The 26161-nt window shown below is 39.0% G+C and overlaps 1 long non-coding RNA gene across 1 annotated transcript; it reads left to right on the forward strand.

Moving 5' to 3' along the window:
* The first annotated feature begins 8546 nt into the window (after positions 1-8546).
* LOC107799846 (uncharacterized) lies at positions 8547-10274 on the forward strand. Its single transcript, XR_012699780.1, has 3 exons — positions 8547-8776; positions 9100-9163; positions 9934-10274. It is a non-coding gene; the product is annotated as an uncharacterized LOC107799846 (long non-coding RNA).
* The last annotated feature ends 15887 nt before the right edge of the window (positions 10275-26161 follow it).

Genomic DNA, 26161 nt, shown 5'->3' on the forward strand with positions numbered 1-26161 from the left:
CTTATGTCTTCTCCATTTTAATCACCAATTTCACTTGACAAAACTCATAAATTCCTACTAATTTTACTATCACAAACCCACCACGTTCATTCCATATTCTCATATTTTCCATCACATTCAATAAGACCAGAACCTCTATTTCCGTCACCAATTTCACGCGATTTTATTCCCAAAAATCAAACCTACACCACCAAAAGCTTACCAACGAGAAGGCTTTGGTTCTTCTGAAAAGAAGGAGATAAAATTATTGGAGAAATTTTTTTGGTGGTGTTAATTGAGTGAAGGTAGGAATTCATGAGTTTTTCAAGTGAAATTGGTGGCGAAAATGGAGAAGGCATCACCAATGGAGGAAATCGAATATGGGACAAAGAAAAGGAAAAAAAAAAGAAGAAAGAAAGAGAAATGTAAAGAACAAAAATACTAACAAAAAGAAAATAGTGTTTGTAATACACTTTAATACAATTACAACAACAACAGCCTAGTAAAATTTCACAAGTGGGGTATGGGGAGGGTTGTGTGTACGCAGACCTTACCCCTACCCGAAGAGGTAGAGAGGTTGTTTCCGAAAGACCCTCGGCTCAAGATAATAAAAAGAAGATAAAAGGAGAGAATATTAGATTCATCACGGAGATCATAGGAAAAATAAGAACATAAAATGCAGAAGAAAAATGTGGCTAGTAAATGGATCCAACGTCGAAAAAGAAAATAGTAAGACACAACATTGCCCCTAGCTCTCTTAGACAAAACCCTACCGGACTAGGCTCACAAATGTACAAAGTAACGCAAGACTCAACTACCTCCTAGCCTACAACCGTAATACTCGACCTCCACAACTTCCTATCAAGTGTCATGTCCTCAGAAATTTAGATTGATTCTGTTTCGAAAGAGGGCATATATGGACCAATTGTGACGGTAAGGTCATATATGAACCAACTATGTGACGGTAAAGACATTCTTGAGCTAGAGTATCAACGAAGGGCAAATGTGCTCAATTTCATATAGTATAATGACATATTTGGAGCTTTTCCGTTATCTGAAAAGAATGTTTGTTTTAAGTGGTGTATAATAGAACTTTTTTTTTTCGATTTTAAGTGAGAGTAATATGTAAAAGCAAAAACCCTTTTATTAAGTAAAAATTGCACAGACGCCCTATTTGGTCGTCCCCATTTAGCCTATACCCACTTTTTAAAAAAGTTTTAATCTGTACTCATTGTTTAAACAACTTCATGTATAATACCCTATATTTTTAATAAGGGTGTATTGGTCAATAATAATAATAATAATAAATAATAATAATAATAATAATAATAATAATAATAATAATAATAATAATAATAATAAGCAAAAAAAAAGGTAAAATAAGAACTAATAGTAAAAAAAACATAAGAAAAGCAAAAAAGGGCCGAAAGGGGCCCATTACCCTAACCTGCCAACAAAGGCTTTAAAAAGGGTTAACAACACGAAGCAGAAAGCTTTATTAACTTTGAAACGAAGCAGAAAGCTTCAAAATAGAGGAAAAAAATGAAAAGAAAAAATAGCAGAGGAAGAAAGAAGGAAAAGAGAAAAGAAGGAGGAAGAAGTGGGTGCAGTATATTGGAGCCATAATTATAACTGTTGAGGAATCTTAAGCACAAATTGTCTCTTACGGGTATTACTTGAACTTTTTCTTCTGGTAGATTTTAATTTCGATTCTCTTGATTGGAAGATTCTACAGAGTAATAGAAATTACACTAGTTCATTCACACAATTGAGAATTTTCTTCCTAAAGAACCAATAGAACTTTATGAAATTTGGAGTAATAAATTATATGAATAGGTTGGAGTTGATAAATTAGTAATTACTCATATGGGGGTAAATATAAGTCCACAAATTAAGATACAAACATGAACCCCGAAGATTGGGTATTCTAAATTAGCTATGAATTATCCTAAACAAGGAAATTAACATGAGATTGATATTATGTAATTATAGATTGATTGGAGGAATTTGTACGAATTGCTCGAGGTGAAGCATTTAGTATTTCGGCACGAGTACTGTGAGTAGTAATCTTACCGCAATTTGTGTTTTCATAACTTTCATGATTTACACATGATTTTTAATATGAATATGTTACCGATTATTTTGAGTTGCATGTGGGACAAGTTTTTTACACGATATGATACCGAAATAGTTATTTGAGATAAATATCGTGGTTTTAAATATTTTTGTGTCACTAGATCTATTTGACCGTTTCTTGAATTTACTGTTATCGAAAGGAAATTATATGATTTGATAAATACCTAAATTCCCTATATTGTTTTAAATTATTTTCTACGAGTATATGTGGATTACAGAGACAAGTATAAATGGGAGTAGACATTGAAGGATCCCGTAGCTAACAGTGGGTTCGTTAGACCTGGTGCACCTTGTAATTACCGATTACTGTTTTAGCCCTCGCTAGTGGGAAGGTAGAACTAGCATACCGTTACCGATTTCCCTCGAGTAGGGACTACCGTTATATATGACTTCTTGCAAAGAAGTCCACAGTTATACCGAATACATGATCCGTTCATTGAAACCTCCCAAAAATGTGAATATTGATGTTATACAGTGGTTACCGAGCTTATTACTGAACTGTTAATTGTATTATACTACAAGAAAAGTATGATGAGACTGAAAATTATTTATTATTTCTGAAAGGGCATTTTGATGTTATCTGTTTGAGATACTAACATGTTTTCTGACTTGTCCCCAAATAAAAACGGTTGTGGTTAAGTGTTATTACTCACGGAGCTAGCGATTCATTCCCCGCTAAATTTTTTTATAGAGACAACAGCTGACGCAGGCGAGGATCTCGTTAATTAGAGCGCACAGGTTGAGAATTCTTGGTGAGCCTCGCACTTGTTCGCGTAGGCAAAGATTTTATTTATTGTTATGGTCTTTTCATTGAACTCTTAGAGTTGCTCCATATTCAGTATTTTAGTGTCATGAGTATTCTTTTGTTATTATAGTCTTATGTTGAGTATTGTTCTCATTTATCGAAGTTGGAGATAAATTAGTATTTCTAGTGGTTAGTTGGTGATTTAGTTATGGTAGAGACTTGTATTGGTTAATTGACAAGTTGTCAATTGTTTGGTATGATATTAGGATGTTTGGTTGTTGATTTAAGACAGGAAATTTTTTTGGGATGGTCCAAAAACAGGGGAAACTCTGCCCTATTTTCTGTAAAATTACCGATGAGGCTTACTTGGGAGCACTTGCTCCTAAGTGCCGGTCACAATCCTAAATTGGGTCGTGACAAAGTTGGTATCAGAGCTTAGGCTTTAAGTCCCGAGTCATGGAGCAATGTTTAGTAGAGTCTTGTTCATGGGTATGTAGGCGACCATACTTATGATCTCTAGGCTACTGAACATTTAGGAATGTTTTTTCCTTCTTTCATTCTTTGATCGTGCATTGAGATTGACTTTGGAATATTTCTTTCGCTGATGGCTAGGACACGTACACCCTCATCTGCTGGACGTGGTGCTACCCGGGGTGGCGGTCAAGTTGGGGTTCATCAAACTAGAAGACAGACTGCTCCTCAACCCCAAATTGGGAACATGGGTCAAACCCAAGCTGTTATGCCAGATCAAGTGCAAGGGCAGGGAGTTCAGAACACTCCCCCACCAGTGCCAACTGTTGTACCTATTGTTGCCTTACCTGTAGATGCAGTGACAAGGTTATTGAATGTGTTAGAGGCATTGGTGCCTACTCAGGGCGGAGGTTCAGCTCCTCAGGCTACTTTACAAACACAAGCACCTACACAGACGCAGCCTTTCGGGAATAAGGAAGTGTCCCTACACGAGTTCCTGAAATTGAAATCACCAAAATTCACAGGTTTCGATAATTTAGCGGATCCTCAAAGTTTCTTGGATGGGACACTCAAGGCATTACGTGCTCTTGGATGTTCTAGTGAGAGAGCCGTGGAGCTCGCAGCATACAAACTAGAGGATATGGCCAACACATGGTATGAAACGGTATTGCTAGGAAGGCCAGCAGGAGCACCACCACTGACATGGTACGAGTTCACTAAGTTGTTCAAGAATCATTTTCTTCTAGACAGTCTGATGCAACAATATGCTAGAGACTTTGAGAGATTGGTTCAGACTCCTGATATGGATGTGTCAACATATAATACTAAGTTCTGTAAGCTGGCTATATATGCTCCTCACTTAGTGCCTACCGAAGAAGCTCGAGTTCAGAGGTTTGTTGATGGATTGGTTGGTCGTCTATACACTACAGTAGCCCCACAGATGAAGACTTTATCCTACTCTGATGTAGTCGACCTTGCTAGAAAGATTGAAAACAAGGGACGTGAGGAACGTGCAGCTAATGATTTACGTAAGAAAGCCAAGACAGGAGGGGCTTTCAGTGGTGGTTTTAGTGAAAATAGAAGAGCAGGAAATCAGGGGCAACAACAATAACAGGGTTCTCAGACATGGACACACATGTCTTCACAGTCCACATACAGACTACATTACAGACAAGGTAATAAGGGACCATCATCTTCTGGACATCGAAATTCTGGGCAGATATATGCCACTACTCCAGTCTGCCAGAATTGTGGTAGATCACATTTGGGCCAATGTCATGTTCTAACTAGAGAGTGCTTTTGGTATGGCCAGTTGGGACATTACTTGAGGGATTGCCCTCAGCCTCCGAGAAATTTCAACCAGGCTTCTATTCAGTCAGCTGCACCGACTCAGACTACTCGTAATACTTCAGGTGCTACAGGTACGGGAAATAAAGGTCGAGGTATTGGAGACCGTGATAATGTGAATCAAGGACAAGGCAATGTTGGAATAGGTCAGGCGAGAGTTTTTGCATTTACTAGACAGGATGCTCAGGCCTCGAATGTAGTGGTTACAGGTATTCTTTCTTTCTGTTCATTTGATGCACTTGCGTTGATTGATCCGGGATCCACCCACTCCTATGTGTCCTCGTACTTTGCTTTGAGATTTAGTAGACAACCCGAGCTATTGAATGATCCTTTTCTAGTTGCTACTCCTGTTGGAGAGTCTCTATTAGCTGAATACGTATATCGTGCTTGTCAGGTTTGGGTTTAGGGTAAAGATACCCTAGCTGACCTTATTGTACTTGATATGATTGACTTTGACATGCTGATGGGAATGGATTGGTTATCTTCTTGCTATGCTATAGTTGATTGTCATGCAAAGATAGTTAAGTTTGAGATACCAGATGAACCCAGTTTTATTCTAAGAGGGAGTCAGGTTCTAGAGACTTGCAAAATTGTATCTTTTATGAAGGCTCAACGACTTCTGAAGAAAGGTTGCTTGGTTATCTTAGCTATTGTAAATGACACAAGAAAGGAAACAGTTAGTATAGAAAATGTGCCCGTAGTGAGAGAATTTTCTGATGTATTTCCTGAGGATTTACCAGGATTGCCTCCAATACGAGAAATAGACTTTGGTATTGATTTGCTACCTGACACACAGCCCATATCGATACCCCATATCGAATGGCACCAGTAGAGTTGAGGGAGCTAAAGCAACAGTTACAAGATTTGTTAGATAAGGGTTTTATTAGACCTAGTGTATCCCCATGGGGTGCACCAGTACTGTTTGTAAAGAAGAAAGACGGATCCATGAGAATGTATATTGACTACAGGTAGTTGAACAAGATAACAATACGCAATAAATATCCTTTGCCTCGTATATATGACATGTTTGATCAGTTACAAGGAGTTGTCCACTTTTCAAAGATTGACCTCCGTTCTGGTTATCATCAACTTAGAATCAAAGATATGAAGATATTTCTAAGACTGCTTTCAGAACTCGATACGGGCACTAGGAGTTTCTTGTGATGCCTTTCGGACTGACAAATGCTCCAACTGCATTCATGGATTTAATGAATAGAGTGTTCAAGCCGTTTTTGGATAGCTTTGTAATAGTATTTATTGATGATATCCTGATATATTCTTGTAGCCAAGGAGAACACGAGAATCATCTCAAGACTGTGTTGCAGACATTGCGAGAACATCGGCTTTATGCTAAGTTCTTGAAGTGTGAATTCTGGCTAGACTCGGTATCATTTCTGGGACATATTGTATCTAAAGATGGAACTATGGTAGATCCTAAGAAGACCGAAGCTGTGCAGAAATGGCCCAGACCTACTTCTCCTACAGAGATTCGCAGCTTTTTAGGCTTAGCAGGCTATTATAGGCATTTTGTGCAGGATTTCTCCAGAATAGCATCACCGCTGACCAAGCTAACACAGAAAAATGCAAAGTTTCAGTGGACGGAAGAATGTGAGCAAAGCTTTCAGAAACGTAAAACATGTTTGACAACTGCTCCAATATTAGCCTTACCATCAGGTTCTGGAGGATTTACAGTATTCTGTGACGCCTCGAGGGTGGGATTAGGATGTGTTCTCATGCAAAATGGTCGTGTTATAGCTTATGCTTCGATACAATTGAAAAAGCACGAGAAAAACTATCCTACACATGATTTGGAGATGGCTGCAGTGGTGTTTGCTCTAAAAATTTGGAGACATTATCTATACGGCGAAACTTGTGAGATTTATACTGACCATAAAAGTCTAAAGTATATCTTTCAACAAAGAGATCTAAATCTTCGACAACGTCGTTGGATGGAACTACTCAAAGACTATGATTGTTCTATTTTGTATCATCCTGGAAAAGCCAATGTGGTGGCTGATGCATTGAGTAGAAAATCTATGGGGAATTTGGCACATATATCCCCTTCAAAGAGACTTTTAGCCAAATATATTCAGAGACTAGAAGATACAGGTATCAGATTCAGTGTCGGAAATTCAGAGGCATTGTTGGCTTGTGCTTAGGCTAAGTCTTCATTAGTTGAGCGCATTAAGGCCACCCAATATGAGGATGAACAATTATGTAAATACAGAGATAAGGTCTTAGCTGGTAAAAGCAAGGATATGCCTGTTGAAAGTGATGGTGTTCTTCGAATGGGTGAGAGGCTATGTGTAGCTGACGTAGATGGGTTGAGACATGCTATTATAAAAAAGAAGCTCACAACACTAAATACACTATACATCCTGGATCCACAAAATGTACCATGACCTGAAGCAATTTTATTGGTGGGAAGGTATGAAAGAAGTTGCTAACTTTGTTTCTAGTTGTTTGACTTGTCAGCAGGTCAAGGCTGAGCATCAGCGACCCGCAGGACTACTACAACAAATTGAGATTCCAGAGTGGAAATGGGAAAGAATTACTATGGATTTTGTCATCGGGCTTCCACAAACCCTTAGAGGTTATGACTCGGTATGGGTGATTGTAGATCGACTAACGAAATTAGCACACTTTTTGCCGGTGAAGACTACATATGGTGGAGTTAGGTATGCACAGATATCTATGAACGAAATTGTACGGCTTCACGGAGTTCCAGTATCCATCATTTCTAATAGAGGATCACTGTTCACTTCACGCTTTTGGAAATCTTTTCAAGAAGCATTGGGTACACGAGTAGATCTTAGTGCTGCATTTCATCCACAGACAGACGGGCAGTCTGAATGTACTATTCAGATCTTGGAGGATATGTTGAGAGCTTGCATTCTTGAGTTTGGAGGCAGTTGGGACACTTATCTACCTTTAGCTGAATTTGCTTACAACAATAGCTTCTAGTCCAGTATTCAAATGGCACCGTACGAAGCATTGTATGGTAGAAGATGTCGTTCTCCTATCAGATGGTTTGAAGCTGGTGAGACTAACTTATTGGGACCCGACCTTGTACAAGAAGCTATGGACAAGGTCCAGTTGATCAGACAGAGATTGCTTGCAGCTCAAAGCAGACAAAAGTCTTATGTTGATAAGAGAAGAAGAGAAAGTAAGAAAATGTATGTCAAAGTGTTCACAATTAGAGACAAAGTGTTCCTATGAGTCTCCCCTATGAAAGGTGTAATGCAGTTTGGGAAAAGAGGCAAGCTGAGCCCCAGGTTTATAGGATTGTATGAGATACTAGACCGCGTGGGAGCGGTGGCTTATCATTTGGCACTTCCTCCTGAGTTATCCTTTATTAACCCAGTGTTTCATGTCTCAATGCTAAGAAAATGTATGTCAGACTCATCTCAGGTGATTGAAGCACCAACTATACCGCTCGATGAGAAGTTGTCCTACGAGGAGGAGCCGATGGTTATTGTTGATAGGCAAGTAAGAAAGCTACGGTCAAAAGAAATTGTGCTCGCTAAAGTCTTATGGAGAAATCATACTGTTGAAGAAGCTACATAGGAAATAGAAGATGTTGTGCGAGTCAAGTATCCTCATTTATTTCAGTCTACAGGTACGTACCTGAGCTAAATTCGGAGACCGAATTTCATAAGGTGGGGAGAATGTAATACTCATTAAAAGAAAGAGGGTAATTATGTAATTTACTGAAAAAATTACAAATAATAATAATAATAATAATAATAATAATAATAATAATAATAATAATAATAATAATAATAAGCAAAAAAAAAGGTAACAAGTCAGAGAGGATCTTGAAACGTTTGCAGTATTTAAACACATATTGTGGAAATGTAAACATTACCCTTACCTGCCAACAAAGGCTTTGAAAAGGGTTAACAACACGAAGCAGAAAGTTTTATTAACTTCGAAACGAAGCAGAAAGCTTCGAAACATCGGAAAAAAAACGAAAAGAAAAAAAGAGCAGAGGAAGAAAGAAGGAAAAGAGAAAAGAAGGAGGAAGAAGTGGGTGCAGTGTATTGGAGCCAAAGCTATAATTGTTGAGGAATCTTAAATACAAATTGTCTCTTACGGGTATTACTTGAACTTTTTCTTCTGGTAGATTTTAATTTTGATTCTCTTGCTTGGAAGATTCTACACAGTAATAAAAATTACACTAGTTCATTCACACAATTGAGAATTTTCTTCCTAAAGAACCAATAGAACTTTATGAAATTTGGAGTAATAAATTATATGAATAGGTTGGAGTTGATAAATTAGTAATTACTCATATGGGGGTAAATATAAGTCCACAAATTAAGATCCAAACATGAACCCCGATGATTGGGTATTCTAAATTAGCTATGAATTAGCCTAAACAAGGAAATTAACATGAGATTGATATTATGTAATTATAGATTGATTGGAGGAATTTTTACGAATTGCTCGAGGTGAAGCATTTGGTATTTCGGCACGAGTACTGTGAGTAGTAATCTTATCGCAATTTGTGTTTTCATAACTTGTATGATTTACACTTGATTTTTAATATGAATATGTTACTGATTATTTTGAGTTGCATGTGGGACAAGTCTTTTACTCGATATGATACCGAAATAGTTATTTGAGATAATACCGTGGTTTTAAATATTTTCGTGTCACTAGATCTGTTTGACCGTTTCTTGAATTTACTGTTATCGAAAGGAAATTACATGATTTGATAAATACTGAAATGCCCTATATTGTTTTAAATTATTTTCTACGAGTATATGCGGATTACAGAGACAAGTATAAATGGGAGTAGACATTGAAGGATCCTGTAGCTAACGGCGGGTTCGTTAGACATGGTGCACCTTGTAATTACCGATTACTGTTATAGCCCTCGCTAGTGGGAAGGTAGAACTAGCATATCGTTATCGATTTCCCTCGAGTAGGGACTACCGTTATATATGACTTCTTGCAAAGAAGTCCATAGTTATACCGAATACATGATCCGTTCATTGAAACCTCCCAAAAATGTGAATATTGATATTATACAGTGGTTACGGAGCTTATTACTGAACTGTTAATTGTATTATACTACAAGAAAAGTATGATGAGACTGGAAATTATTTATTGTTTCTGAAAGGGCATTTTGATATTATTTGTTTGAGATACTAGCATGTTTTCTGACTTGTCCCCAAATAAAAACGGTTGTGGTTAAGTGTTATTACTCACTGAGCTAGCGATTCATTCCCCACTAAATTTTTTTACAGAGACAACAGCTGATGCAGGCGAGGATCTCGTTAATTAGAGCGCACAGATTTAGAATTCTTGGTGAACCTCGCACTTGTTCGCGTGGGTAGAGATTTTATTTATTGTTATGGTCTTTCCATTGAACTCTTAGAGTTGCTCCATAGACAGTATTTTAGTGTCATGAGTATTCTTTTGTTATTATAGTCTTATGTTGAGTATTGTTCTCATTTATCGAAGTTGGAGATAAATTAGTATTTCTAGTGGTTACTTGGTGATTTAGTTATGGTGGAGACTTGTATTGGTTAATTGACAAATTGTCAATTGTTTGGTATGATATTAGGATGTTTGGTTGTTGATTTAAGACAGGAAATTTTTTTGTGATGGTCCAAAAACAGGGGAAACTCTGCCCGATTTTCTGTAAAATTACCGATGAGGCTTACTTGGGAGTGTGAGCACTTAATTTTTGATAATATTTAATATTTTATCACTTCTTCTATGTAAATATTTTAGGGGTTTTAACCTACAATTTTTAGCTTTGTTACACTTTTTATTATAGGGTAAAAATACAAAATTTAAAAGGTGAATTATTACTATTACTATTAATTTATTTTTATTTTTATTTTAAAATAATAAAAGAATTCCGAAAAAATATTAATTTTTTTTAATTTTCAGAAGTGATTTAAAAAATAAGAAAAAGTGAAGTATTGAATGAAAAAAAGAAAAGAAAAGTAGGTGGAATTCCCTTTTAAAAAGTAAAAGAAAGTAGAAAACTAAAAAATAAAAGTAAAATTTTGTGGAAATTTTAAAAAAATAAAAGTAAAAGAAAGTTGGAATTAAAAAACAAATATAAAGGTATCTGAAAATTAAAAAAATTTAAAGTAAAAGAAAGTAGTATTTTTAAAAGAAAAGCAAAAGAAAGTGGATTGTTTTTTTAAGAAAAGTTAAATAAGTGAAATTCTCTTTTAAAAAGTAAAAAGGTGGGATTTTAAATAAGATGAAAGTAATTAAAGTTGGAATTTAAAAAATAAAAGTAAAGAAAGGTGAGATTCTTTTTATAAAAAAAATAAAAGCAATTTGTAAGTGGGATTTTTTTTAATTAAAAAATAATAAAATAATAAAATATTTTTTTTAAAAAAAATCTGAAAAATCTCGAAAATTTTGCTATAAATAGAAGAAAAAATTTGAGAAGAAAGGAGAAAAAAAAAAGAGAGGGGGAGGAGAGAAATTTAGGTTGAAAATTTTCATTAAATGTTTCTTTCAATATTTCGGGCCTTGAATCTTGGGTTTGAAGAAGAGTTGATAGAGATTTTGTTGTTGCTGTTGTATTGACTCTACAACTTTCAGATTTTATTCATTTGAATTCATTCTCTTGTAGGTATGTAATTCAAGCTCTTGAGTTAAAAAATGTCGGAGCATCTTTATTGAAGCAGAAGCAAATTGATTTAGTTCTTTTGATAAAGTTTCTTTCGTATTTAATCTGTTCGCATGAATGATGTTTCTTTGATTGAGTGAATTGAGATTTGCAAATGTTAACGTTATTTTAGTATGTTTATGATTCTGTCTCATTTTTTCTTTCTTTTTTTCTTTACTTTTTTTATTATTTTTCTTGGCTCATGACTTGTAACCAGCAGGTATTGTTTTATTTACATTTAGATTTCAAGCTCATATAGCACCATGTTCATATTTTAAAATTTAAAGAAGTATGTGAAGTTGAACAATTTGTCAACGTTAAGATATAAAAAAAAATAGATTGCGTTAGTGGAAGGATCTTATCTTCAGTTTATGTTATTGGCTGCATATTTTCTTAAATTAACCATGTGAAGATTCAACTTCCTCTGCTTCAAAATGGTACTATAGAAGTTATAGTGGTGATACTACAACTTTCTCTTTAGCATAGTGTTAAATAAATTAATTACTTTAAGTGTTCTTTGTTATAATCAAGTTTAAAATGCATTTTTGTATGTCCATGTTTGTTTTGTTCCTTCTGGTTCATCCGAATAGTTCTCAGCATGTTGTTTTTTGTTTTGTGCTCATATGGTCATTTAAGATTCATTATTTTGTTATAAAACTTTGTTAGTTTCTTTCTAGAATTTGAAAATAAAAGTCGGTCTTTTGAAGATGATATGGAGATGAACCCAAAGCTGACACCTGTCTTTTGTTATTTTCACATAAATGCCAACTCTACTTTTCTTAATTGTAGTATGTTATAACAAAAGGCTCCGGTGATATACATGTAGCTAACCCATTTCTTTAGGCCTTTTGTACTTATCAATTTATACCACTCCATCCACAATAAAACATCAAAACTCATGGCCCTCATTTAATTAATTTTAAATCCTTAGAATTCGAGGCATGCCATTTAGCGAATTTTCTATGGCGCTCGCAAAGTTGAAAAATGCGTAGTTGCTTTAGGCGCGTAATTTGAAATTACCTTCCTAAACTCGGGTGTGCATTTCATGTGACCCAAATTCAAATCCCAACAACGTTAAATAAAATGTGTCGTGGACCGCGAGTGCATTTATGTGACGTGGTTCAAGACATATTTTAAATGACGTTGCAATCTTCCTAAAAATGAATAAGAGCGGTTAATAAGTTAAAATTGAACCATAGGCTAAAACATATATTAAAATCAGATAATAGGCCAATTATAACAGTTGAGCGACCGTGCTAGAACCACAGAACCCGAAAATGCCTAACACCTTCTCCCGGGTTAACAGAATTCCTTACTCGGATTTCTGTGTTCGCGGACTGTAAAACAGAGTCAATCATTTCCTCGATTCGGGATTTGAACCGGTGACTTGGGACACCATAAATTATCCCAAGTGGCGGCTCTGAATTTTTAATAATAAATGAATCCCATTTCGATTGTCACTTTAAGTTGGAAAAAACTCCCTTATACCTTTTCCGGGGTGTAGGAAAAAGGAGGTGTGACAGCCTGGCGACTCTACTGGGGACTGGAACCCAAAACTTCTGGTTCAGGGTTCGAGAATTCGAGCTTGAAATAATTTTTATAATTGTCTTTGTTTATTATCTGATTTTTACATGTTTGGGCGTAATGTGCTAAATGCTGCTTTTACCGCTTTGATATTATCTGAACTGTATATAAACTGCTACGAAACCCTTCTCTTCTCACCTTCGGGGATGTGCTCGCCGGTCGAGACTCCCTATTCTGTTAGTGTCATACCTTGAAATAAGAAAGGGGCTGGGACAAGTTACTAAGCCGGATGGCCTTTTGGTTCCCGGTACGTAGCCCCCTCCTCGGCTCGAGTTGTCCGCTCGGGTACACAGTCTAGAACAAATACCCAGGCTTTGAACCTAGAATAACTCAGCTTCATGCCGGATTCCTAATAGGAATTTTTGTGTGCATCATGTGCATTTGACTTTGGAGGCTCAACACAGGGGTTGGGTCTATCTAGGATAGGTGTACCAAAAATGAAAAAGACTATCCTGATGCATCTTACTTGCTACTTGTACATTTATTTTCTTCGGACTTGCATGCTGACCGGATTTTGAATATTTTGAGGAAAGAGAAATAGCAGTATGAGGGTTAAAGAGAGTTAATCGTCTGTTTTGAAAAAAAACCAATGTCCAACTAGTGCCGAAACTCTGCCGAATTTTTGAGAATTTTTTTTAAAAAAAAATAGAAAAAAGGAGAAGGAAAATAAAAAAGATTTGTTTTCAAAAATAGTTTGTTTATTTTGCCAGTAAAATGAAAAAAGAATCTTGTTTTCAAAAATAGTTTGTTTTATTTTCCGAACTACGTCAGTTTGATTCTCACAGGGTGTGGGATACATAGGCAACCCTCATCGGTTCCAACTTCTTTTTTGCCAAAAATAGCCCGAAACGAAAAAAAATAATAATTTATTTTACTGTAAATAGGTAAGGTGATGCCGTTTTTATCAAAAATAGCCGAATGTTCCCGAAAGGGACGCCAGAAGGCTGATTTCGCATAAACAGCCACCTTTGGTCTTTTTCCAATTTTTGGCCAGTTAGCAGGCACAACCTTAAAATCTCCCTCCGGAAGTACTGAAAGGCCGTATTTGCAAAGTTGGGCTTTTGGTTTTAGAAAAATAATCTGAAAAAAGGGTCAGTTTTGATTCAAAATAGAGTAAATCATGATTAATCACCTTAATAAATGTGCAGAATGAGCACAAGCCAGAATTTACCAGTAACAATTATGAACAAGATCCTTTGGAGTTGCACATGTGGTGGGATGACTTGGGCAAATCAGGGCGAGACACGGTCAATCTATACTTGGGAGGCCTCGTTAGGTTGCTGAAAATTAATCCCAGAGGGGATATCATAAAGGCATTGGTCACATTCTGGGACCCGGCTCACAACGTATTTCATTTCTCAGATTTTGAACTTACCCCAACATTGGAAGAAATAACCGGATATATTGGGGGTCCCAAAGTTCCTCTGAGACACCAGTACCTAATTGCTCCGAGGGCCATAGTCGTGCACAGGTTCCTAGACTCTTTGAAAATAAGTAGGGAGGTCCACAACCCAGACTTGGCAGCTGGTTTTTGTACTTTGCAGTTTATATACAACAGATATGGTCATATAGGGGGATTCAACAAGCCGAAAAACAAAATATGCAGCAAGGGAAACCGCCTTAAGTAGGAAGAACATAGATGTTTTGCATTTATGGTGGTCTTTTTGGGACTTTTGGTGTTTCCTAGAAAAGATGGGAATATTGACATACGAGCAGCCGGGGTTGTCAGTACTTTGTTTACTCAGGCCAACAACACCCTCGCACCCATGATAGTAGCTGAAATCTTTCGCGCTCTCACAGCCTGCAAAGCCGGGGGAGACTTTTTTGAGGGGTGCAACATGTTGCTGCAGATGTGGATGATCGAACACCTATGCCGTCGTCCTCAATTTATGAGTTATGGGTCGACAGAGAAAACATGCATAGAGGAATCTTTCTACGAGTGTTGATGGAGTCAGCTTGCCAGAAGGGGTCACAGAGTGGATAGCGCGCCTCCGTTCCGTCACTGCAAGCCAAATAGAGTGGACATTTGGATGGCTGCCTGTGGATGAAATCATATATATGCCAGCCACTGGACCCCATTTCCTTTTGATGGGACTCAGGAGTATCCAGCCCTATGCCCCGTATCGAGTTTTGAGGCAGTTGGGGAGATGCCAAATAGTTTTGAAAGATGAAGATCTTAGTGGCCAAGTGGTCGAGATCGGGCCTAACGGACAATTTCACGAAGCAGCAGTCCGCCAAATTTGGAGCGAGTGTCAATACTTAACGGCAAATACATGTGTACGTGATCGGTCCAAAGGTGAAGTTTCGCCGGGATACCTTGCTTGGTATAGGAGAGAAATCGAGTTTGGGAGGCCGGCTAAGAGACCCCATCTCCAGGAGTTCGTCGGGGTGTCGCAAGAATAGTGGGATTGGTTGGCTAAAGAACATGAGTACAAGACCACAATAGGCAGATTGGAGAAGCAAGTCATGGAGTTGCAGTTTGAGAAAGATCTGCAGGCCACCACAGATGAGGGGGAGAAAAAGAAACTAGCTAAAGAAAATGAGGCCCTTCGAGCCCAAATTCAAAAGATGAAAATAGCTGCAAAAAACCCCGCCCGAAGTGCCAAAGATGAAAAACTTATAGATAACCTGAGGTGGAAAGTGGGAGAATATAATTTTGATCTGAACAAAGCAGAAAGTGAATTAACCAGGGCTCAAAAACAATTGGCCGAAAACTCGGCAGAACGAGCATGTCTGGTTAAGCAGCTGAAATAAAAGTATGACAATGACGTTGTAGGGCTAAAGAAAAGGGTCATCGCCATAGAAAATAAAATGATCAAACAGGCAAAAGACTTCAGGGTTGAAAGGGAGCATTGTTATACGGCCTTGGCGCAATTAGAAATAGACTTACAACAACTTCAGGAGCAGAATCATGTGGCAGACCAAACTTTGGAAGCCAGGGCCCAGCAGATTAGGCGTTTGTTACAAGAAAAAGGCGTCATAAGAGAGAGAATTAGAAACATAGCCAACTACGTCGTTATGAAGTGCCAGATCTGTGAGGATATGACTCGCACTACCTTCTTCACAGCAGTGATGACATTTGTTAAGCAGATAATGAGTGAATTGGACCGATTTCAAAGGGATCTTTCATATAGTCCCATGGCGAGACCGAATAATGTCCCGCGGGCACCAGGAGCATTGATATATTCATGATTTCTCATGAAGTCTGTATTTCCGTTTCGGTTAAAGTCTGTCAGTCATGTTGAGTTTGTATTTTCTTTCTGTTATGTATTTCCTTTTGTTGGAGTATGATAGCTTATTTTCGGAGTCTGTATTTCGTCTTTGCATCAGAATCTGTTAGTCTTTTGGAGTTTTTTAGTTTTGAGTTTTGTAATGGAAGCATTTGTTTTTTTAGAGCTGTTTACTGTGCACTTATCTGTCAGAACTACGCATGGTTTGATTCATGCGGGGACATGATACGTAGGCAATCTCTATAGGATTCGACCACCACTAAAAAAAAAGGGAAAATGAAAAATAAATAAAGGAGGATAGAATAAAGGAAGCTTAAAAGAAGGGGCACAATTATGAGAGGCTGGAATGACGCACACAACCGAAGCATATGCATGATAGAAAATGGTTAATTGCCTAGGTGCATTGCATCCAAACGTGTAATTGCATATGTGTTAAACTCTAAAAACTAATAAGTTTGTTGTTTTTCAGAGAATTCAAGCAGTTAGTTTATCTAGAAGATACTGGCACATTTTCATTACCAAACCAGATCAAAAGGACCAATACCAGAAATCATGTCTATCCCGGATGTCGACACAAGTGTTGAGGTAGAGGAGTTGGACGTCAGTAAAATGAAAGAGGAGATGCTCAAACTTAAGCAACAGATGGCCGAGATGTATCAGGCCTGGTCTAAAGGACAATCACCCCCAGCTTACCCTGCTAACCCTGCTTCCACCCCACCACCGGCTCAGGCTCAGGATCATCCTGCCATCGATCCAAGCTTTCCCATTTACCAACATTACCATGGCACTACTTCTCATATGCCACAAGCTCCACTACCAAAATCAATTCCATACCCCCTCCGCCAGTCACCCCTGTCTTTGTGGCATCTCCACTAGCTGCACTCCATAGATCCTCGAGTGAGCCTATGTTCCAAGCTCAGGACAACCAGTACTACCCCCCGGAGCCCACCTTCAAAGCTCCCGAAACCTACCCCTATAATCCACGTTCTGATCTCCCGAGAGAAGCTGAGAGACCAGCCAAAAATCCCGAACATGAGGAGATGTTCAGGAAAGTTAAGAGCCTAGAACAGTCATTCCGGGACATGCGAGGATTAGGAGGTCAAGTAAGTGTGGCCTACAAGGACCTATGTCTGTTTCCAAATGTGCAATTGCCGCCAGGTTTCAAGATGCCCAAGTTTGATCTATACAATGGGCACGGTGATCCAGTAGCACACTTAAGAGGTTTTTGCAGTAAGATGAGGGGAGCCGAAGGAAAAGATGAATTGTTAATGGCTTACTTCAGTCAGAGTTTGAGTGGATCAGCATTGGAATGGTACACCCGCCAAGATCACGGAAGATGGTACATATGGGATGATCTGGCACAAGCGTTCGCTTGTCACTTCCAGTATAATCTTGAGATCATTCCAGACCGACTGTCCTTGACTAAACTAGAGAAGAAGCATATTGAAAGCTTTAGAGAATATGGTTTTCGATGGAGGGAGCATGCAGCAAGGGTAGATCCCCCAATGAAAGAGAGCGAGATGGTTGATTACTTTTTGCAGGCTTTAGAGTCGACCTACTTTGGTCATTTGGTGTCCGCAATCGGCAAGTCTTTTAATGAGGTTGTAAAAATATGAGGCATGGTCGAGGAGGGACTTAAGTCCAACAAGATCATGAGTTATTCAGCAATTAAGGGAACCACCCAGGCCATCCAAAATGGCACTGGGGGTGTACTTGGGAAAAAGAAGAAAGAAGATGTTGCGACAATTGAGTCTGGAGCCTGGTTCGGATCTAGAGGCCCATCACCCTACTATAACCAACCCCGACCCTACCACCAAAATTACCCCCAAACTCCATATAGCCCTCCACAACAATACTACCCACCGGCAGATCCCCATTTTTCCGTCCATCAGGCACAAACCTATACCCAAACCCCGGCACACGCACAATGGCGTGCGCCGGCTCCACAAAATCCATACCCAGCTCCACAAAACACATATCCACCCCCAAGAGCCTACAGAAATCCCCCCGGAACGGGTTTTCGACCAAGCCAAGCCTTCAAGAATGAGAAGTTATAGAAGCAAAAGACTTTCACTCCACTAGGGGAATCGTATACCAGTCTTTTCCACAGGTTGAGGTAGTTGGGCATGCTGAATCCAATTAAGCCTAAAATGCCAAATCTCCCTCCTAGAAATCTTGAACACTCGGTGAGTTGTGAGTACTGTTCAGGGGGCCCTGGGCATGATACAGAGAGGTGTTGGAAACTGAAAACAGCTGTGCAAGAGCTTATTGATACTCATCGGATCGAATTCCAAGCCCCAGAAGCACCAAATATCAATCATAATCCACTGCCAGCTCACCATGAGACCCATATGATTGAGTTGGTACATAAAGGAGAGGAGCCTAAGAAACTTTCGCAGACGGTAATGATGATCCATTCCAGTGAAACCAGTTCAAAGGAGAAGGTAACCAGTGGGAAATCAGTAGTCCCGTTGAAAAGGGTAGACAATAAGCCAGTTGTGGTAGCCGAGAAAGGGCCATCAAGCACTGTTGCAGTGAAACCAGAGAAAGCTAAAGTGGTAGTACCAGGGGTTGCAAGTAAACCTGTTGTGGTCATGAAGGGTGCTCGCACAGAGCCTGTTATTATAAAACCAGTAACTCAGCTTCCAGTGATCAACAACAAGGCTGTTCCTTGGAATTATGAACGGGTGACAGTGATTTACAAAGGGAAAGTAATCAAAGAAGAAGTTTGTGAAGCCCAAGGTTTGACTCGCTCAGGAAGGTGTTTCACTCCCGAGGAGTTAAGAAGAGCTAAAGATAATCCAACGCCGGTAAAGAAAGCTGTAACTAAAGAAGAGGCAGAGGAATTTTTGAGGAAAATGAAAGTGCATGACTATTCTGTTGTAGAGCAGTTGAGGAAAATGCCCGCTCAGATCTCATTGCTCTCATTGCTAATCTATTTAGATGAGCACCGTTAGTCGCTGATGAAAATCTTGAATGAGGCCCATGTCCCCGACAAGATCTCGATAAACCATCTGGAAAAGATAGCCAACAAGATTTTTGAAGTAAACAGAGTCACTTTTTCCGATGATGAATTGCCCATAGAGGGTACTGAGCATAACAAAGCCCTTTACCTTACAGTGAAATGTGAGGATTCGGTGGTTACCCGGGTATTGATTGACAATGGTTCAAGTGCGAAAATCTGTCCTCTCTCCACTCTAAGTAAGTTGAAAGTAGAAGATGAGAGGATCCATAAGAACAGTATCTGTGTGCGGGGATTTGACGGCGGGGGAAAAGACTCCCTCGAGAACATAATGTTGGAGCTGACTATAGGTCCAGTAGAATTCACAATGGAATTCCAAGTGCTGGATATAGCTGTTTCCTACAATTTGCTACTAGGGCGACCATAGATTCACGCCGCTAAAGTAGTACCATCAACACTCCATCAAATGGTCAAGTTTGAATGGGACAGATAGGAAATAGTTGTGCACGGTGAAGATAATTTTTGCGCTCACAGCAACACCATTGTGCCATTCATTGAAATGGAAGATGACAAGGGACTATGGGTCTACCAAGTTTCTGACGCAATGTCAGTCGAGAAAGTTCCAGAAGGGAAGTGTATCCCAAATCCAAATATAACCGCCGCATCAGTCATGGTAGCGTATGAAATGCTGAAGAATGGTTTTGTACCAGGAAAGGGTTTGGGATCAGCTCTGCAAGGCATCATACAACCTGTGTCTCTTTCTGAAAACTTGGGAACATTTGGTCTGGGATTCAAGCCCACAGCCGTAGACATAAAAAAAGCCAGGAAATTGAAACAGTGGGCATGGGTCCTTCTAAAGCCGGTCCCACGTATTTCCAGATCATTTGTCAAGTCCGGTACGAGGAGTCGCCCAATAACAGCAATTCCCAATTCTGTGATTGATCTTGACAAGGAGTTAATTGAAAGATTTGAGAAGTTATTCGACAGTGTGAACATGGTGGAAATTGGAGAAGGTTCTAGAAACGCGGAAGTGCAATTTGTTGGGCCAAAAACAAAGCTTAATAATTGGAAGGCTACTCCTCTCCCTACTCGGAAGGAGTCTTGGTAGTTTGCTTTGATTTTCCTTTAAGTTTGTACGGATTATTCCAGGGTTGTAATCCAGATTTCATTTTTTTTTCCAGTCTGTTTGAGTGTGCAAACCTTGTTATCTTTTATCATTCAATGAAATACAATTTCCTTTTCTTCATCATTCCTGATGGTTTTCCTTTTTGTTTTCTTTTCTTTTCTATACAGTTCTTTTTACGCTGGTTCTAATGACATGGCATGCATAAGGAATCCTCAACCTAGTCTTAAAAATCAATCTGATTCCGAAATATTAGTTCAAGAAGTTGATTGTGATTACGAATCAGAATACAATGATAAGGATGGAGCTTTCGAAGAGATTAGTAAGGAGTTAATTCACTTCGAAGAAAAACCCAAACCCAACCTGAATGATACAGAAGTCGTCAATTTAGGGGAGACAGACAATGTCCGAGAGACTAAAATAAGTGTCCACCTCGAGCTAGAGATCCGGGAAGAGTTAATCAAAGCACTCATCAAGTACAAAGATGTTTTTGCATGGTTATATGACGACATGCCGGGTTTGAGCACTGATTTAGTGGTCCACAAATTGCCTATTGATCCAACATTCCCTCCCGTCAAGCAAAAGTTGAGGAAATTCAAAACTGATATGAGTGTGAAGATTAAAGAAGAAATTACCAAGCAGTTGGATGCAAAGGTTATTCGGGTCACTCGATATCCTGTTTGGTTGGCTAATGTCGTGCCTGTACCGAAAAAGGATGACAAGATCATAGTATGTGTTGATTACCGCAATCCTAACAAAGCAAGTCCAAAGGATAACTTCTCACTACCCAATATCCACATTTTGATCGATAATTATGCCAAGCATGAGATAGGATCTTTTGTGGATTGCTATGCCGGGTATCATCAGATTCTAATGGATGAAAAAGATGCAGAAAAGACGGCTTTCATCACGCCATGGGGGATTATTGCTATAGGGTAATGCCATTTGGTTTGAAGAATGCTGGGACAACTTACATGAGGGCCATGACTGTCGTGTTTCATGATATGATACACAAGGAGATTGAGGTATACGTAGATAATGTGATCATAAAATCAAAGCGTCAGGCTGACCACGTTGGGGATTTGAGGAAATTCTTCCAGAGGCTTCGCAGGTACAACCTCAAGCTTAACCCTGCCAAGTGTGCATTTGGTGTTCCATCCGGAAAGCTGTTAAGATTCATAGTCAGCCGGCGAGGCATCGAATTGGACCCATCAAAGATCAAAGCCATACAAGAATTGCCACCTCCGAGGAATAAGACTGAAGTGATGAGTCTGTTAGGAAGGTTGAACTACATCAACAGGTTTAGTGCTCAGCTCACGACAACTTGTGAGCTTATTTTCAAGTTGCTGAAGAAGGACGCTGCGATCAAGTGGACTGATGAGTGTCAAGAAGCATTCGACGAGATAAAGGGGTACTTGTCTAACTCGCATGTGCTGGTACCACCAGAACCAGGGAGACCTTTGATTCTTTACTTGACTGTCCTGGAAAATTTATTTGGCTGTGTATTGGGGCAGCATGACGTCACATGCAGGAAAGAACATGCCATCTACTATCTTAGCAAGAAGTTCACGGCTTATGAGGTTAAGTACATTCACCTGGAAAGGACATGTTGCGCCCTAACTTGGGTGGAACAGAAATTAAAATATTATTTGTCATCCTACACTACTTACCTCATTTCATGCTTGGATCCATTGAAGTATATCTTTCCAAAGCCCATGCCGACAGGAAGACTTGCGAAGTGGCAGATTTTGCTCACAGAATTTGACATCATCTATGTGACTCGGATTGCGATGAAAGCCCAAGCATTGGCCGATCATTTGGCCGAGAACCCGGTCGATGAAGAGTATGAGCCACTGAGGACTTATTTTCCCGATGAAGAGGTGATGCATATTGACGAGCTAGAACAGGCCGAAAAACCAGGTTGGAAACGTTTCTTTGATGGGGCTGCTAACATGAAAGGAGTGGGAATAGGAGCCGTGCTTATTTCTGAAATAAGGCATCACTATCCTGTTACAGCTCAACTTCATTTTCATTGTACCAACAATATGGCTGAATACGAAGCATGCATTTTGGGTTTAAGGCTAGCTGCAGACATGGATGTCCAGGAAGTCTTGGTCTTAGGAGACTCGGATCTTCTGGTACATCAAATTCAAGGAGAATGGGAAACACACGATTTGAAGCTCATACCATACCGACAATGTTTGCATGATCTTTGTCAACGGTTTCTATCAGTAGAGTTTAGGCATATTCCAAGGGTCCATAATGAGGTCGCCGATGCTTTGGCTACCCTAGCGTCAATGCTGCACCATCCGGACAAAGCCTATGTCGATCCTTTGCACATTCAAGTACGAGATCAGCATGCTTACTGCAACATGATTGAAGAAGAACATGATGGCGAACCATGGTTCCATGATATCAAGGAGTACATCAGAATGGGGATATATCCAGTGCAAGCCATGAGGGATCAAAAGAGAATAATTCGATGGTTGGCAAGTGGATTCTTCTTAAGTGGAGGAGTTTTGTATAAAAGAACACCAGACCTTGGATTGTTAAGATGCATAGATGCTAGACAAGCTACGACTGTCATGTCCGAAGTACATTCAGGAGTCTGCGGACCACATATGAGCGGATATGTTCTGGCAAAGAAAATTCTCCGAGCAGGTTATTATTGGCTCACCATGGAGCGAGATTGTGTCAGTTTTGTGCGCAAATATCATCAGTGCCAGATACAAGGAGATTTGATTCATTCTCCACCATCGGAATTGCACACGATGTCGGCACCATGGCCCTTTATTGCTTGGGGCATGGGTATCATTGGACCAATCGAGCCAGCAGCGTCCAATGGGCATAGATTCATTCTGGTAGCCATTGATTATTTCACCAAGTGGGTTGAGGCCAAAACTTTCAAGTCTGTAACCAAGAAAGCAGTGGTCGATTTTGTTCATTCAAATATCATCTGTCGATTTGGAATCCCAAAGGTGATCATCACGGATAATGGTGCTAATCTTAACAGCAATTTGATGAAAGAAGTATGTCAACAGTTTAAGATTGCACACCGCAATTCCACCCCATATCGTCCCAAGGCGAATGGAGCAGTTGAGGCAGCCAACAAAAACATAAAGAAGATACTTTGAAAAATGGTAGAAGGTTCCAGGCAATGGCATGAAAAATTACCATTTGCGTTGCTAGGTTATCGCACTATTGTCCGTACTTCAGTAGGTGCAACCCCTTATTTGTTTGTATATGGAACCGAAGCAGTGATACCTACGGAAGTTGAAATCCCGTCCCTTCGGATTGTTGCTGAGGCTGAGATTGATAATGATGAGTGGATCAAAAGCCGTTTGGAGTAGTTGAGCTTGATTAATGAAAAATGATTGGCAGCTGTGTGTCATGGCCAGTTGTATCAAAAGAGAATGACAAGAGCATACAATAAAAAGGTGCATCCTCGGAAGTTTGAAGTGGGCCAGCAAGTGTTGAAACACATCCTTTCACATCAGGCTGGGGCAAAAGGCAAGTTCGCCCCGAATTGGCAAGGGCCATTCATTGTAACCAGAGTATTGTCCAATGGTGCTTTATGTTTAACAGATATCGAAGGAAAATGCATAGACATGACTATCAATTCTGATGCAGTAAAACGATATTATGTATGATTTCTTTGTTATAATTGTTAATTATTTGTATTTGGCATTATTTTGAAGATTGAAATGACGAAGGCAATTTGTTCTGCTATCTAAAAAATCTACCCTTTGTTTACCCTTTTTGAGCCTTATATATTTCTTTCATACCCCTCTTTTGGAATCAATCACAAAAAAGAAAGAAAAAGAGAGAAAAGAAAAAGGGAAAAGAAAAGAAGTGAAAAGTATAACAACATGGAAATTTAGGTGTGAACTACGTTTGACCTGATTCCTGTTAAGGATACGTAGGCGGCTTTACGGTTCGGTCATAGTAAAATAAAAGTCAAAAGATCCCCGAGCAAGAAACTGGGCCAGAGGTTGTATTTGTAATAAGAAATTTGATTCCAAAAGTTATAATTTTAATCAAATTGTTTTGAGCCTTTGATACCCTTTCTTTCTAACCCCATCTCAAAGACCACATTACGGTCCAAAGAAAGACCTTCCGATCAGTTTCCGAGAGATGCCAAGTCGAGCAAATAGAGGTGATTCATATCAGGGTAACACTCTGGTCCAAACAGGGAAATTAATGAAAATGAGAGAGTCTTATTGGTGAAAACCTTCATGGGCACTATGAGGCGACGAAAGCTGAGAGAAAATAAAAATGAGACTTATTGGTGAAAACCTTCACGAGCACCATCAGGCGACAAAGAATTGAGGAATCAACAAATGAGAGAGGTTTGTCGGTGAAAATCCTTCAAGGCACTGCAAGTCGAACAAGATCCGTAAAGTTGGCGGAAAGTAAATTGGGTTGTGGAACATCTTGGAGCACAAAGTAAAATAATTGGAAAAGAGATTGGTTAAATAGATTGGGCCGATTAATCCAAAATGCATACCATGATCATTGGTGCCAGTGGCTCCACTAAAATAAGTTCCTTTTTCCTATCTCCAACAGTCATCCAAATTCGGATTTTCTTCTTTATTCTTAATTCCCATAATCATTGCATTTCATTGCTGTTAATTTTTCCAAGTTTAGCCTTATTTCAACAAATAAGAAGGAATTTCAAAGCTTACTACCAGTTTCGAAATTGCACAAAGCAAAATGCAGCTAGAACATGCCAGAGATGATATGATGAAAAGTGGGACATATGGTGTAAGCAAAAGTTAAATCGGTGGAATGGTTCAGTAATGTCGTGGGAGATATACGAGTTCAGACAGAAAGGTCAGAAATGGAGAACAACAGTTGGGGATCCTGCAGTTAAGGATCAGTCAGAAGGTCAAAACAATCCTTCGACCATGTTCAAGGCAGTCGAAACGAAGTAGAGCCTAGCAAAGAGAAAACCACCCCCAGCAAGAATGCCACAACTAACCACCATGTTTAAATTGACAAAATTTTCTTTGATTTGAAATAGGGGCAAAGATGGCATTTGTTTCAGGAAACACCCAGTAAGGAAGACAAGTACCATGCAGGTTTGATCGCAGAATTCTCAGGACCCTCCTGGAAAATGGGACTTAGTTTAAAATTCAAAATACACGACTGAGTAGCAAGATCTGACATAAATGTACCCCAAAAGAATATAAGTTGGTTTAAAATTTTCATTCTGGAGATAAAATTTAGTTAGGAGTTGTCAGAAGCCTCATGGAAAATAGGACCTAGTTTAAAATTTAAAACAGTCATGAGTAATAAAATCTAGCATAAATGTATCCCAAGGAATAAGATGGTTTTAAAGTTCGCATGTTTAAGATATGATTCAATTAGGAGTTTTCAGGACCCTCCTGGATAATGGGACATAGCTTTGAGATCTCCATTAGATAACAAGGTTTAGCATAGGTTCTTGTTGTAGGGTAATATAATTTATTCGTAGAATTGTCACTCTTAAGATAAGACTTGATTTAAGAGTTGTCAGGGCCTGCCTGGATAATAGGACGTAGTTTAAAACTGGTTTGGATAACAAGATTTAGCATAAGACATACCCTTCAATAGATATAATTTAGCTCTAAAATTGTCGTTTAATTAAAAATTGCCAGGACCCTCATGGATAATGGGGAGTAGTTTAAGACCTCCTTAGATAACAAGATATAGTTTAGATTTAAAATCGTCGTTTAATTAAGAGTTGTTAGGACCCCCCTGGATAATGGGACCTAGCTTTCAAATTCTTAGTAATATTTAGTGATGTGATTCAGTTTAAACTCACAGATGCGCCCAACTACCAAACTGGGGCAGAAAATTTTCTTTTGTTTTGTCTATTTTTGCTGAAGTCAGGTGCCCATCTGAAGAATAGGAAGAACAACACGGATATCAAAGATAAGAGCGTGACCAAGTACTA

The sequence above is a fragment of the Nicotiana tabacum genome, chromosome 16 (genome assembly GCF_000715075.1).
Source record: "Nicotiana tabacum cultivar K326 chromosome 16, ASM71507v2, whole genome shotgun sequence".
Lineage (NCBI taxonomy): Eukaryota > Viridiplantae > Streptophyta > Magnoliopsida > Solanales > Solanaceae > Nicotiana > Nicotiana tabacum.